This window comes from Lissotriton vulgaris, chromosome 7, assembly GCF_964263255.1.
Source record: "Lissotriton vulgaris chromosome 7, aLisVul1.2, whole genome shotgun sequence".
NCBI lineage: Eukaryota > Metazoa > Chordata > Amphibia > Caudata > Salamandridae > Lissotriton > Lissotriton vulgaris.
Window position 1 is genome coordinate 182,254,789 of NC_141695.1, and position 15,849 is coordinate 182,270,637.

Sequence of the window (15,849 nt, forward strand, 5' to 3'; positions counted from 1 at the left end):
ACTCGATATTCCAGTCACCCGCAAGGGTAGGCTTGAAACGCCGTAGCTGGATTTTCTCGGCAGGAGAAAAGACAGCGTCTTTCTCAGCGCGTCAAAGAGGAGGGGCAGCGTCCGTGGGCTTCTCGCATTTGCTGGGCTTTCTGCAAGGGGACATCTGATCTGCTCCAGTATTCACCACCACCGCGTGCTTGCTTAAGACAACGTGGGTATTATTTATACCTGGAAGGTGCCGAGTTTGACGTAAGTTTTTGGACATAAGACGTCAATAAAGATGTCACTAAGAACTGGTCGTTCTTACAGTGCTCGCAGGAGTTCTATTACAAATCAAAACAAAGCAAGCAGGGTTTTTCCCACGTTGCTGGAGGTTTGGTGTGTCGAAAGAACTGGGTGTGCTATCTAGGAATCTAAGGAAGTGACTTCTGCTGTGTCATGGACTGTCATGGACTGCAGAGGCGACTTGCTGAAATATGGCTCTGAATATTATGCCAGTATAGGGATATGTATTGATTATAGCCGTATAGGGGCATAAGGTCACAATATTGATTGGGGTTCTAGATGAAACACATCAGTATAAGTGCCAAAGCGGAGAGTGGTAGAAGGATCTACACTTTACCGTGTTTGGAGATGGGATACTTGTTTGTTTACTTACTCTGCTAGAAGACATATATCTGTAGGAGGCTACATCTTACCGTTTGTTTTCCATTTACTTTACTGTTTTGTTTTGGGTGAAGGAACCCATTTCTACTGCTTTTGGATTTAATTCTTCACGGAAAAGAGGAGGAGGATTTCTCTTTCATTCATGAGAATAGTGCTACGGTGCATCTTCACTGTATAAACAATATACTAGGGGGTGCGTTATTGTTCCCATTTAATGTTCTTTTTTTTAGCATTGCACATCCATGTATGAATCTGAGGATTAATTTGTCCTTTCTGTCATCAGGGATCAGGATCATATGTGTGTTTATACCTACTGCAGCAGGAAGGCACCTTTGGGTGTTCTGAATCAGGTGATTAGTGAGGCATTAGCGAGAATGAAACGAGAGTAGCAGATGGTGATGTTAACCGCAGTGTATTTTTTCTTTCAGCTATCCCTTGCCTGCTGTTCCCTTCCGTCCCTCCCTGTTTTCTTTATTTCCCTCGCCTGATCACTCGAACACCCTGTGTATTTCATTATCAGGGTGTGGGGGAGGTCAGGAGGTGGGGCCAGCATTGCTGTGATTGGACCCTGCGGAGTGCATCCTGACATCTATAGTCATCCAAGCCACAGAGACATACAGAGAGGAATGCCTCCGACAGCTAGGCGACACCAGCTCTTATGTTCCCCTTAACATGGATCCTACGGACAGACTGGCAAATGAAATTAAGAACATGGTTGATGAAGCCCTCAATGAAGGGTGGATCACCAACCAAGAGTCACAGTTCCTACAAGCACAGAATCCCATTGTGCTTTATTTTTATACCTTGCCTAAAGTTCTAAGGTCCAAAGACCACCACCGGGCAGACCAATAATATTGGGTCAAGGCTCAATTTTGGAGCCCCTTTCAGCTTTCGTAGACTTCTTTCTAAGGCCACTAGTGCAGACAATGCCCACATACTTGAAAGACACTAAGGACGTCTTATGAGTAATCCCGGAGATCGACTTCAATGCTGAGACAGACCATCTTGTCTCGTTTGATGTCGAATCTCTCTATACCTCCATCCCCCAGGATGAGACCCTTGATACCATCACGTCCATGCTGGAGGGCACCAATTTGTAGTCGATCACGCCAGTCCCTTTCATCATGGCTCTAGCAAGAATTGCCATGAAGGAAAATTTCTTCAAGTACGAAAATACTATCTATTTGCAGGTATCAGGTACCAGCATGGGAAGTATTTTTGCACCCAGCCTGGCGAACCTCTACGTTCACACCTTTGAACAGGAACATGTTTTGACCACCACTAATCCATTCTATCCACACATTCAATGGTGGAAGCGATATATAGATGATATCCTCGTGGTGTGGCGAGGTGATAAGGAATCTATTTTATCGTTTCAGCAGTGGTTAAACACTCGTAACCAGTTCCTGCGGTTTACCGTTGAGAGCAGTAAAGAGAGAATATCCTTTTTAGACTTGTCTATTTATGTGACCCCAACGGGTCTGGAGACTGAGTTGTTCAGAAAATCAATGGCCAGAAACTCGTTACTACTGTACGAGAGCCAACATCCAAAAGCCCTTAGGGACAACCTGCCTTATGGGTAGTTTTTACAAGTACGGCGAAACTGTTCCACACCTGAAACTATTAACAAGCATGATGAGAGGCTCTCTAGCCAACTAATAGCTAGGAACTGCCCGAAACGGTTGATTAAACGCTCCTGGAAGAGAGCAGCAAACAATCATCGTGAGGCACTCTTAGAAGTCGCACCTGCACAGGCCCCCCTCGAGCGTCTAACATTTGTCAGTACGTTCAATATGAAATCTAATCAAGTCCAACGCATTGTACGACCCCACTGGCGAGTTCTAAACTGCAGCAATGATAAAATTGAACCACTGCTGTTTGCTTTTAAACGGTCCAGCAGTCTGCGGGACCGTTTAATACACACCTGACCTAGGGAAACCCCTAGGAGAGCTATAGGAACACTATGTGATTTAGCGGCAGTGACCAGACACCATCCGTATGGAAACTGCTCTGTTTGTCCCCAGACCTCTAAGGTTACCCAGATTGACATAGGGACAGATCGTCCCTGGATCCTGAAAGAGTTTTCAAACTGTAACAGTTCACATGTTATTTATCTACTCACATGCCCATGCCTAGAGAAATACATAGGCATGACTACCAGGAAGGTCCGCACCAGGATGCAAAGCTAACAAAACATTTCATAGAACGAAACCATTGCTAAACTGATTTCAAATGGACGTTTTGGAGAACCCTTACATACCTTCATACATTGGTGATGTATCTAAGTATCTGTTTGCTAAAGAACAGAAATGGATATATAAATTATCTACAGACACCCGTGGCCTGAACAACGAGATACCCTGGACCACGCTCTGAGGGGGCTGTTTACAAACCTCTAGGCGCAGATCCAGTTTATTTCACTCAGTTTTTAATGAAGGAATATCTCTCCTCATGCAGTCTGTGGACTGTTTTGCTCTGAAACTATGTAGATATTGCAAACATGGGTTGAGAGACATTATGGGCCCCTAGGGGTTGTTGAAATGGCTTTTCCACCTTTTGAGCAGCCTAGTTGCATGTGACATATTGCATAAACTCTGTTATCCAACTCTTATTTATAATTATCGCTAGGACTACGACTGGGGACTATATGACGTCATAATGTAGTCTGCGAGATATCGCGAGACTTGGTTTTGAGCCCCTACACTACTTGATGCGGTGCAGATTTAGTGTTAGAAATTAATACACAATATCCCAATCCAGCACAATGCGCACAGGGCACTATCAATATAACTTTGTTTTTAACATATCAGTTGCCAGATATTATGAGCCGAGCAGGCAGCCTCTGATAAATCCTATGGTGACCGATAGTCCTGTGAACTACAATTTCGCCGATTATGACGTCATTATGTAGTTCTATATTTCCCTCGAGATCTTACCAAGACCTGATACATAATAAAGACACTAAGTGCGCATTAACACTAAGGTGCTAGTCATTTAATTTTTATTTCAAATACATCTATCAGATGTCCAGAGTCCAGCAGGCAGCCTCTGATATACACTTTCTATTGATCGTGAGCACGGTGAACTACAATTTCTTCTGGGATGACGTCATTCTGTAGTTTGACTTGTCCCGCGAGATCTTACCAAGATCTTCCTTCTCATTACGAGACTACGCGGTAAAAACACTGATTCCCGAAGATGGAGTAAGCGTATTTTTGCCCGTATTAGACCGCAGGTAATAGGTTCCTTTCTAAACAGAATTAAAACTCGACCTGAACCCCTGTGACCGTGATACAAGATAGTATCTGTTTTGAACAATCGAGTTTAGTACATTCTCATTGGCTGAAGCTTTGGTACAACTCGATCTATAAATAAGACTCGTCTTCCTCTCCACGTTGCCTCCCCCATACTCAGGTCCAGTCTGAGGTAACGACGGAGAGGTGAGTAAGGTCTGGGCTTGCTAAGGCTATGCTTCTGAGTCTAGAAACAGCAACGACTACTAGTAATAATAGCAGGGTTACACTTATACTTATACTTTCCATATGAATCTCTTTTTAAGTAAAAGGAAGGAGTAATTGCTAATTCAGACGGCTCATGGGTGAGCCTGATAGAGAGCTGTAGTACTAAAGGGGTGTAAGCTAGGTGTAAAATGAGAGGTGTATTTTTGATGTGAAAAGGTGTAGCACTAGCTGTCCTCCCTTTATATCAAGCACCCTATTCCTTGCCTCCACAGCGCGTGGCCTCCTCTATCCTGAGCCTGGTCCAGGTGAGGTGAGGTCCTATCCCCTGTCATTATGGGTGAGTAATGAACTTTGAGAATTATGTTTAATTTGTAATTTAGAAGAATGTTATACCCAATGCACTTATACCATTTTTATTTGTTGTAGGTGAACAATATACCATTTGACATGGAGGAATAGTAACGCATATCCTTTATGGTTTGATTTATTCACAGTTTAATATACGGTTTATTCATATGTAGCACGTACAAGCAGTGACAAAAATTATTTAGAACAGAGGCCCTGAAGAAAGCCTTGGGAGCTTGTCCCCTCTTTGGCAGAAACATGTCGGCCCCTATGCAGTTATTTGTTGAAACTGTTTTTTTTGCGCTGGTTTTAATTGGAAAGAGACTAACGGCTATTAAAGTATTTTCGCTGTTTGTCCTCTATTCTATTTTTAATCACTACTACTACACTTATATTATTTTTTGCACTGCACACATCCCATTTTGTGGTCACACACATGGTCCATTAGTGATTGTGGGTCGAAACCCTGTCTTTCATGTTGGGTATGGAAACTGTCTCAATGATCTAGAGACGACCTTCCCAACTTCTGTATGACCATATGATAATATTGATCACTAACAAGACTTTGATGGGAACCAATTTCTGGACATTGGATCTCACCTACTATTACTGGTGGTTGTGTGTGTTGGGTTTGAGTACTTCTCGCAAGACTTTAAGGTATTTTACCTGGCACTTAATCACTTGGCTCTGAGTCTTATTGTTTTTGAGTACATTTTATTCCTTAGCAGACCCCCTGGTTCATTTGGTTTTTCACCACACACAACATGCCACACTGGAGTCAAGAAGGCACCATGTGACAACAAGGCATGAGAAAACACAACCACAATGGCAGTTTGGAGCAGCAGGTCTGCACAGTCACCACAAACAGTAACAAGACACATGGGTGATCAAAAAAACACAACACTGATTTGCCAGTCACACACTCTGCATACTCACACGAGACAAAAACAACAAGTAGGAGTCAGACAGAACTGCACGGACACACCAACACACTGCACAGTGCACAACATACAACTCACACATGTGCATACAACCACATCAACAGGGCTGAACAATCAAAACAACAGGCATACAATATCTGGGTGACACATGTGTAGTTGACAATGCAGTGGCATGCACACATCAACACTTCCGACAAACTCACCCCCTGTACACGTCACACTTCCTGACCATCCAAGAGCACACATGGAAAGTAAGCCATTGGACTAGGATGACTGGTTATCACAAGCTGACCACGCACATACACCACTGGGCACACATAAAGGAAGAATACACATACATGATGACCCTAGCCAGCCTACCTGCAATACTGTGGATATACTCCCACTCTGAGCTGGCAGTGCACCCCAACCTGACATGTGTACAACATAGCCAACATGAACAAATTAAGAAAACGACAACTGATTTCTATTAAAAATTGACATCATTGCCCCACAAGTATCTAAGTCAGGAAGCACTGACATCTGTGTCACCCCTGTACAAAATAGAGTAAGTGAGCCAAAACATAGAATATGTTGAGGTGCCACACAGACTATGTGGCACAGTAAACCACATACACAAAGAAAAATAACTTTATTCAGTAAGGACGCTGACAAAATAGACAATAGGGGCAACTGTCTAGATTCACATATTGAACAGATAGGCACCATGAGAAGAGAAGAGCAAGGCACAAAATGCAGAGTATGTCCATGAGAAGCGGCACAGGCAGGGGCAAAACAGCAGTGAACAACAAGGCCAGTGGCCAGTTCAGGGTGCAGAGTATGTCCATGAGAAGTTGCACAGGCAAGGGCAAAACAGCAGTGAACAACAAGGCCAGTGGCCAGGGCTAAGTGCAGAGTATGTCCATGAGAAGCTGCACAGGAAGGGGCAACACAGCAGTGATCAACAAGACCAGTGGCCAGTTCAGGGTACAGAGTATGTCCATGAGAAGCTGCAAGGGCAACACAGCAGTGAACAACGAGGCCAGTGGCCAGGGCTAAGTGCTGAGTATGCCCATGACAAGCTGTACAGGCAGGGGAAAAACAGCAGTGATCAACAAGGCAAGTTGCCAGCTCTGGGTGCAGGGTATGTCCATGAGTGGCTGCACAGGCAAGGGCAAAACAGCAGTGAACAACGCCAGTGACCAGTTCAGGGTGCAAAGTATGTCCATGAGAAGCTGCATAGGCAGGGGCAAAACAGCAGTGAACAAAAAGGCCAGTGGCCAGTTCAGGGTGCAGAGTATGTCCAAGAGAAGGTGCACAGGGAGGGGCAAAACAGCAGTGAACAACAAGGCCAGTGGCCAGTTCAGGGTGCAGAGTATGTCCATGAGAAGCTGCACAGGCAAGGGCAAAACAGCAGTGAATAACAAGGCCAGTAGCCAGGGCGAAGCACAGAGTATTTCTACGAGAAGCTGCACAGGCAAGGGCAAAACAGCAGTGAACAACAAGGCCAGTGGCGAAGTCTAAGTGCAAAGTATGTCCATGAGAAGCTGCATAGGCAGGGGCAAAACAGCAGTGAACAAAAAGGCCAGTGGCCAGTTTAGGGTGCAGAGTATGTCCATGAGAAGCTGCACAGGGAGGGGCAAAACAGCAGTGAACAATAAGGCCAGTGGCCAGTTCAGGGTGCAGAGTATGTCCATGAGAAGCTGCACAGGCTAGGGCAAAACAGCAGTGAACAACACGGCCAGTGGACAGGGCTAAGTGCAGAGTATGTCCATGACAAGCGGCACAGGCAGGGACAAAACAGCAGTGATCAACAAGGCAAGTGGCCAGCTCAGGATGCAGGGTATGTCCAGGAAAGGTTGCATAGGCAGGGGCAAAACAGCAATGAACAACAAGTCCAGTGGCCAGTTCAGGGTGCAGAGTATGTCCAAGAGAAGGTGCACAGGGAGGGGCAAAACAGCAGTAAACAACAAGGCCAGTGGCCAGTTCAGGGGGCAGAGTATGTCCATGAGAAGCTGCACAGGCAAGGGCAAAACAGCAGTGAACAACAAGGCCAGTAGCCAGGGCGAAGCACAGAGTATGTCTACGAGAAGCTGCACAGGCAAGGGCAAAACAGCAGTGAACAACAAGGCCAGTGGCGAGGTCTATGTGCAGAGTATGTCCACGAGAAGCTGCACAGGCAAGGGCAAAACAGAAGTGAACAACAAGGCCAGTGGCCAGGGCTAAGTGCAGAGTATGTCCACGAGAAGCTGCATAGGCAAGGGGAAAGCAGCAGTGAACAACAAGGCCAGTGGCCAGGGCTAAGTGCAGAGTATGTCCATGAGAAGCTGCACAGGGAATACTTGAACACAGCTAAGAGCAACAAGGCCAGTGGCAGAAATGAAGTGCAGGGTATGTCCAGGAGAGGCTGCACAGGGAATGTGAGTGACTGTACCTTTTCATGGTCAGCAACACAGTCGGGGGTAACAATGTGCAGTACAGGCCCACCTGTGTGAGATACAGGTGTGTGAGGGTGACTACCACTCAGACTTGGCTGTCAGGTGTTATGTTATATAGATATTTGTAGCGCGCGCAACTACTCATGAGTACCCTGGCATGGAGCAATACCACATAGACATCGAGAGAAATGACATTTTAGTAAGCCTGATTGAGTAAGTGGGTTTTAAGGAGATTTTTAAAGCAGCTAAGGTCTCTGGTGTGTCTGAGTGAGAGTGGGAGGGAGTTCCAGAGGGTGGCTGCTTTCACCGAAAACGATTGACCGCCCAGCCTGTTTCGCCGGAAGCGGGGGATTACCACCAGACTTTGGGAGGCCGACCTAAGGCTTCGGCTGGGGATGTGGAAAGCCACTCTTTTCTTAAGATAGGCGGGCCAGTATCATGCAGGGCTCTATGAGTGAGAACCAGAGCCTTGAATTGAACTCTTTGGGCCACCGGCAGCCAGTGGAGTGCGGCCATTTGCGATCTTATGCTGATACGTCTGGGAATTCCCAGCAGAAGTCTTGCAGCCGCATTCTGGATGAGTTGCAGCTTGTTCAACAGAAAGGAGGGAGAGCCCAAATAAAGAGCGTTAGCATAGACTAGGCGGGACAGTATGAGGGCTCTAGCGACCGTCTCTTTGGCCGGCTGGGGCAGTAAAGGAAAGAATCTGCCCTGGGATTTAAGGGCCCCAAAGCAGATACCCATCAGTCTTTTTATGTGCTCTGAGAACCTTATTTCATCGTTAAACCAAATGCCCATATTCTTGGCTGGGCTGCCTTCAGAGAGGGGACGGGGGAAATCAGGAGGCCATATTAATTCTGTAAACTGGGTAGGAAATTGGCCATATAGCATTATCTCAGATTTTCCCTCGTTACATTTAAGTTTGGCTTGGGCCAGCCAGGTAAATGCGGCCGCAAGGCATCTTTGGCCTCATCCGTTTCTACTTTTGAGTTACCCCAGGTGAACAGGAGCTGGGTGTCATTGTCGTAAGCCATAATTTTTGCACCCAGCTCCTCAGCCAGGTAGATCAGCGGGGTCATATAGATGTTGAAAAGAAGTGGGCTCAATGTTGAGCCCTGTGGGACCCCTGTCTGAACTGACCTGGCTGAGGAGGAGTACGGGGGCATCCAGACTTGCTGGGAGCGGGAATCCAAAAAAGACTCCAGCCATCACCACACAGCCCCAGTAAGGCCGATAGAGGCAAGGCGAGCCAGGAGGAGTTGGTGGGGGACCGTATCAAAGGCGGCAGAGAGGTCCAATAAAATTAGCGCCGCTCTGCCACCCTTGTCCATACACTCCCTAATGGCTTCCACCACCTCTACCTAGGCCGTCTCCGTGCTAAAGGAGGCCCTGAAACCAGACTGAGACGGGTGAAGCGCCCCAGAATCTTCCACAAAGGCGTTCAGCTGCTGAAAAACAACCTTTTCGCAGACTTTGGCCAGTGCCGGAAGCAAGGAGATGGGACGATAGTTGGCTACAATGAGGGGATCCGCCAATGGCTTCTTCAAGGGAGGAAGGAGTTTAGCTTGCTTCCACTGCCTAGGCACCACTGCAGATTGCAGTGACCAATTGACCATAGCTGTAACTTCAGACCCAACACAATCTGCTACTCCCGCTAAAACTCTTGCAGGGCAAGGGTCCGAGGGGGAGCCTGATTTGAGAGATCTCAAAAGAGCAAGAATGTCCGACTGATCAACTTTATCAAATTGGGCAAGGCAACTGCTAGAAAAAGGACCGGGCGTCTCAACCAGAGGGCGTGAGGCGGCATCGCTCAAGGCTAGTCCCTCCTCAATGAGCTTGATCTTATTAATGAAAAAGGAGGAGAGCTCCTCACACCAGCCAGCGGATACCGGGATCGTTTTTTGCTCCGCCAGAGGCGACAGAAAAGTTTGGACTATGGCGAAGATCTCCTTGTCATTATTATCTGCCTTCATAATTCTAGTCGCGAAATAGGCACTTTTCGCAGTCTTAACTGCGGTATAGTATTCTCTTTGGGATGAGCGGAGGTCAGCTTTGGCTTGCGGGGAATAGGCAGCCCTCCAAAGCCGCTCAAGCTTCTTACATGTCCTCTTTAGCTCTTTAAGCACTGGCGTGTACCAAGGTTGGGAGGGCAGCACACGCCGGGGGATTTTTGATGCGGGTTTGGAAATGGCCTCAACCCCCAGACTGACCAGGGCGTTGAAGAGGTCAACTTGCCCCTCTAAATTACTAGTGAGAGCCATCTGGGAGTGCGTAAGGGCTTCAACCAACCCAGGAATGTTAATTTTTCATGCTAAGGGACCTGCCAGAGGAGGGGGGTGGCGAGATGGCAGTACCGTGGCCCAAGAGAAGTTGATCACAGTGTGGTCTGACCAGGTGACCGGCTGGGGGTCTTTAATGACCAGTGCAAAATTGGAGCATACCAGATCTAACACATGCCCGCGGGAGTGCGTGGGTTTGGAGATCCACTGTTTCAACTGAGTTATCCCCAGGAGGTCTTGAATGCCCAGTGTTTCCGGGGAATTGGGGGAATCTAAATGTATATTAAAATCTCCAAGAAGGAGAAATTTCGGAAAGCGTAACACCCGTTCCGCCAGTGCATCTCCTAGGGAGCTAAGAAAAGAACCAATCTGCCCCGGCGGTCTATAGATCAGGGTTCCCCCTAAGTCAGAGGTCTTCAATCTGTGGGGCGCGACCCACAGGGGGGTCATGGTGTCCTCGAAAGGGGGTCGCAGATTCTGTAAAGGGCAGTTCCTGGCGTTGGGCTGATCGAGGGTGCTCACGGCGCAGGCCTAATTCACACCGAGGTGTAAAAAACATCCAAGCCTCATTAACAAGTAAAAGGTCTTTTAAAGACCTGTCGAGTACTCGGGTGTGGCTGTGTGTGTGTCCCTGAAGCTGTTTCAGCCGGGCTCACATACACGAGCTGGGCAGGAGGGGGTGGGGGGGGTTGGGGCCTGGGGTGTGCATCATGCAAAGCATTATCCTGTATTTAAAGGTAAGCTTTAACAGTTTGGGATAATCTTTATCCTTCTGTGCTGAATTACTGAATTGTTCAATTAGTCACTCTTCCTCCACATAACCAGGGTTGGTGCCTCAATATAGCGGGGTAGGGCAGCAGACTACAGGCGCTATCTAGTGGTGGTGCCAAATAACAGCAAAAGTCCCCAAAAAAATACGAACACATTTTCCTTGTATTAAAAGGTTTTCAGTGGCAAAACAGAATTTTTCCTCGATTGCTGAAAATTCTTGTATTGTAGCATATTTAAAGTTATAGTAAGGTCAAAGGGTAACTAAAAAAAAAATCAAAGAATGTTGGATCTGAAAAGGATATTCTAAGTAAGTATATTTTGCAGCACGTCTGGTAGATAATAGCAATAGTACGTAATTTCATGGAAAAAATTAATGGACTACAAATTGAGAGGGGGGGGGGGCCTGGGGGAGCAGGCTGTAGTGTAGCCCTTTGAGTTCAATGGATGTTGCGCGCCTGGAGCTGCGGGTCCTGTGACACGTGACACCCGCCCAGCAGGGATGCACAGAGATGCCTTCCCATGAGCGGGAAAGAAGAAGGAAGAAGACGCAGAGAGGTACTGACCCCCCATGAGAGAGGCACAGAAAAGGTAGGTGGATGAATGATGGGTGGATGGATGGATGTAAGGATGAAGGATGGATGGATGTGTGAAAAGGTGGGTGGATGAAAGGGTGGGTGGATGGATGAAAGGATGGATGGATGGATGAAAGAGAGGATGGATGGATGAAAGGATGGATGGATGAAAGGGTGGATGGATGGAAGGGTGGATGGATGGAAGGGTGGATGGATGGAAGAATGAAGGGTGTATGGATGGATAAAAGGTTGCATGGATGAATAATGGATGGATGTGTGAAAAGATGGGTGGATGAATGATGGGTGAATGGATGGATGAAAGGGTGGATGAATGAAGGATGGTTGTATGGATGGAAGGATGAAAGGGTGGATGGGAGATGGATAGATGGATGAAGGATAGATGTAAGGATGTAAGGATGAAAGGGTGGACGGATGAAAGGGTGGATGGATGGATGAAAGGGTGGATGGATGGAAAGATGAAAGGGTAGATGGCTGAAGGATGTATGGATGGATAAAAGGTTGCATGGATGAATGATGACTGGATGGATGTGTAAAAAGATGGGCGGATGAATGATGGATGAATGGATGGATGAAAGGGTGGATGGATGAATGATGGATGTATGGATGGAAGGATGAAAAGGTGGATGGATGAAGGATAGATGGATGAAGGATAGATGTATGGATGGAAGGATGAAAGGGTGGACGGATGAAGGATGGATGGATGGATGGATGGATGGATGAAAGGGTGGATGGATGTATGGATGGATAAAAGGTTGCATGGATGAATGATGCATGGATGGATGTGTGAAAAGGTGGGGGATGAATGATGGGTGAATGGATGGATGAAAGGGTGGGTGGATGGATGTATGGATGAAAGGGTGGATGGATGAAGGATGGATGTATGGATGGGAGGATGAAAGGGTGGATGGATGTATGGATGGATAAAAGGTTGCATGGATGAATGATGGATGGATGTGTGAAAAGGTGGCTGGATGAATGATGGGTGGATGGATGGAAGGGTGGATGGGTAAAGGATGGATGTATGGATGGAAGGATGAAAGGGTGAATGGATGAAGGATGGATGTATGGATGGAAGGATGAACGGGTGGATGGATGGATGTGTGAAATTGTGGGTGGATGAATGATGGACGGATGTGATGAGGTCTAACAGGCGCATTTATGGTTGTCAAAAGTTGATGATGAGGAGTACCAGTTTCTAGAAACTTTTGTTGGAAGGGGGTCCTTACGCCTAAAAAGGTTTTACAAGGGGGTCTCGGCATCACAAAGTTTGAAGACCTCTGCCCTAAGGTAAAATGAGGAGTGAGGATAAGAGAGAAGTCGAAGGCTTCTCCCTCCAGCACACTATTAGATTTGTCACAGGAAAATGCCCACGCTTCCCTGAACACTACTGCGGTGCCGCCCCCTCTACCTGAGGTGCGTTCGGCCCTAGCCAGGCGGTAGCCACGTGGGACCGCCAGTTGTACCACTGGAGCGCAAGATGCACTGAGCCACGTTTCCGTGACAAACAGGATGTCCAGGATGTTATCCCCAATGAGCTCAAAGATGTTATCGTCGTGTTTCACCATCGAGTGGGCATTGATGAGAGCAGCCTTAATTCATAACTCGTTCTGGGCTTTGGACGGTGGACATGTTAATAGGGGAGGGATGTGAAAGTTGCAGTCCAGGCATTCCCACACCATATCAGAGCTCGGAATGCACCTTTTCAGACCCGTATGTGAAACTGGGTTCAGGGAAAGCAGGGCTTCACGACTGTAGACAATGGAGCTCAGGATACTTGCGTCAGAAGAAGCAGCCTGACCGGCCCTGGGCTCGGTCCAGGCGCGGACGGGCGCAGACGGGCTTACCTTAGGCACACCTTCGGCGTGCCATCGTCGTGCCTGCTGCGCCCGAACGCTGCGCCTCGGCCAACACATTGTGATAAATATGGGGGTAGGAGGAGGCGCAGGCTCCTGTCTTCGCCCTCAGGCTTGCTGGGATGTCCCTGATTGGTCCGCCTACCTCCCCATGAGCTCTCCACTCAATCGGCACTCAGCCGTGGTGGACCGGAGCTCGGGATTCGGCGACCAAAGAGCTAGTGGAACAGAGGAGCAGCATGACTCGCTGACGTCCTCGCAGATGTGGCAAATGAACAGAGCGTGTGACAAGGCTCACGATATCTAGCAATTATGCAGTAAAATCACAGCTAAGGGTGAGGGGCAGCCTGGATTTTAAAACTTCTGACTGGACTGGGAGCTGGCTGTGTCTCAGTGACTGTTAGGGCACTTGACCAGGGAGAGAGCGAACTAGCTGAGGTAGAGCTATCAGTGGCTTGGCAAGCCGGAGGGCTTCTTGGATCAGGTGGTGTAGTGGCACGTGGAGGCGGAATTATGTGGCTGGGAGATTGTAGAGGGGTGCCTTTCCACTTCTTGGGGAGTCTAAATGACCTGGCTGACCATGTATCAATGGGAAGTGGTGTGGACACAACAGGAAATCTCACCACCAAAGCTGCATCAGGTGCAGACTCTGGCACCCCCTCTGGTGATGTGCTGGACCCAGCCGTACGCTTTGCCTGGCTTCGTCTCTGCCCCCCCCTTCCCCTGTTTACTAGGTGTCACCCCTACAGTGCCCTCCTTCCCCTGCTTCACTGGGCTTGGAATGGGAGTCAAGGTGGTGGGTGATTCTGCCTTGGAGCCCTTCCTAGGTGTACCCTTGGCATGCACCACCTCCTTGGTGGGCACAGACACTGTATTTTTCTCTTTGCGAGATGCTTTAGGGACAGGAGAGTTCTTGGCTTGGGATGTCTCTGAGGCACATGTGCCTGAGGTCTGCTGCTTTGTTTTTAGCCCCTGGTGTCGCCTGATGGGCTCTTCTCTCTGCGCTCTGGGGTGGCTTTGGTCTTCTGTGGGGATGGTGTCTGCGCCCGGGACTGCTTGGGTTGCTTCTACTGTGTGCTTCGTGTGGCGTATTGTGACTTTGATGTATGTGGACCGTGGTCACTATTGTCAGACGTGGCCACTGCCAGGGGGGGGGGGGTGGACAAAGGAACCAAAGCTGGACTGTGAGTATGTGCCTGTTGAAGGGCATATGTCACTGTGGAGTTTGTTGCAGAGCATCCTAAGTTACAGACACGCGGGACGCTTTATCCGGCAGTGTTAATAGGAGACGCACGTTTGAACTACGGCGGGTTCCAACATTTGAAGGCTCCTATCTTATTTTATCTTCAAGTTTTCACCTACATTGCCCGCATAGGAAGTCAGGAAGTTAAAAACACAGAGACTGCCTTCTGTCGGGTTTACCTAATATTAATACTATCTCTATATATGAGCTATACATACCGCGTGTCAAGATTACAACATTAATTGACTACGACATTTTTTAAACATTGTAAGCGGGAGGATATTTCGCTGGACGAATATCTTCTCGGCGTGAAAGGAGGCTGAATACCCCTTATTCTGACCCTTATGGTTTTATCGAGAATTATTGGGAAACAACTATCTCTACTGTCCTGATGAAGGTGGTTTAACTTTGCACTCACCACCGAAACGCGTCGATGCATAAGGAGTAATACATGGTCAAGAAAGAGAGGAAAATTCAGTATTATTGTATGAATTTAGTCCTCAACCTGTACCTCCTTTGTTTACTGGAATGTTTCATTAATTGACTGTATACGTTTTCCGTCTTGTTTGTTTCCCATTTTTTAACAAATATAGTGTATACCAATAAATTGTTTAGATTAATTTTATTTGAGTGTTTTCACTTGTTTTTAATTTTGTTCACATTGCTTCCTGCTTGTCCATGTGTTATGTATTGATGTACTTTTATTTGTTTGGTCCGTAAGAACTAGCTGTTCTATGTTCATTCGCCCAAAGGGAATCTCCTTTTTGACTTATAACTGTGGAGGACAAAGCCTGGACAGTCCGGTGCAGCCACCCACATCTGAATGTATGCCCTCCATGAAAGCAACCACCTGGGCCAATTTTTTGTTGTAGTCAATGAAGGCATTCAAAAATTGCATCATGCCACCACAATCAAGGTTCCCATTGGCTCTAGGGCATGCTCCATGGTGGTGACACACCACTGGGGCCCGGTGTGCGCTACTGCGAATTAGGTGGCATTTTCCTATGTCTCCATGCCTATCACTACTGCACTTGTGTGAATGGGGGTGCAGGTGACACACCACTATGGCCAGGCAGTACCTACTGTGATTTGAGTGGCGGATGCATGCCCACTGCTATTTGGGCATGTCTCTATGGCTATCACTACCACACTTCTGTATGGACGATTGTTGGTGACACACCACTGGGGCCAGGCGTAGCTACAGGGATGTGGGTAGCGGAGCATGGCAACCTCCATTTTTCCATATATCCATGCCTATCGCTGCCACACTTGTATGAATGGGGGGTGCT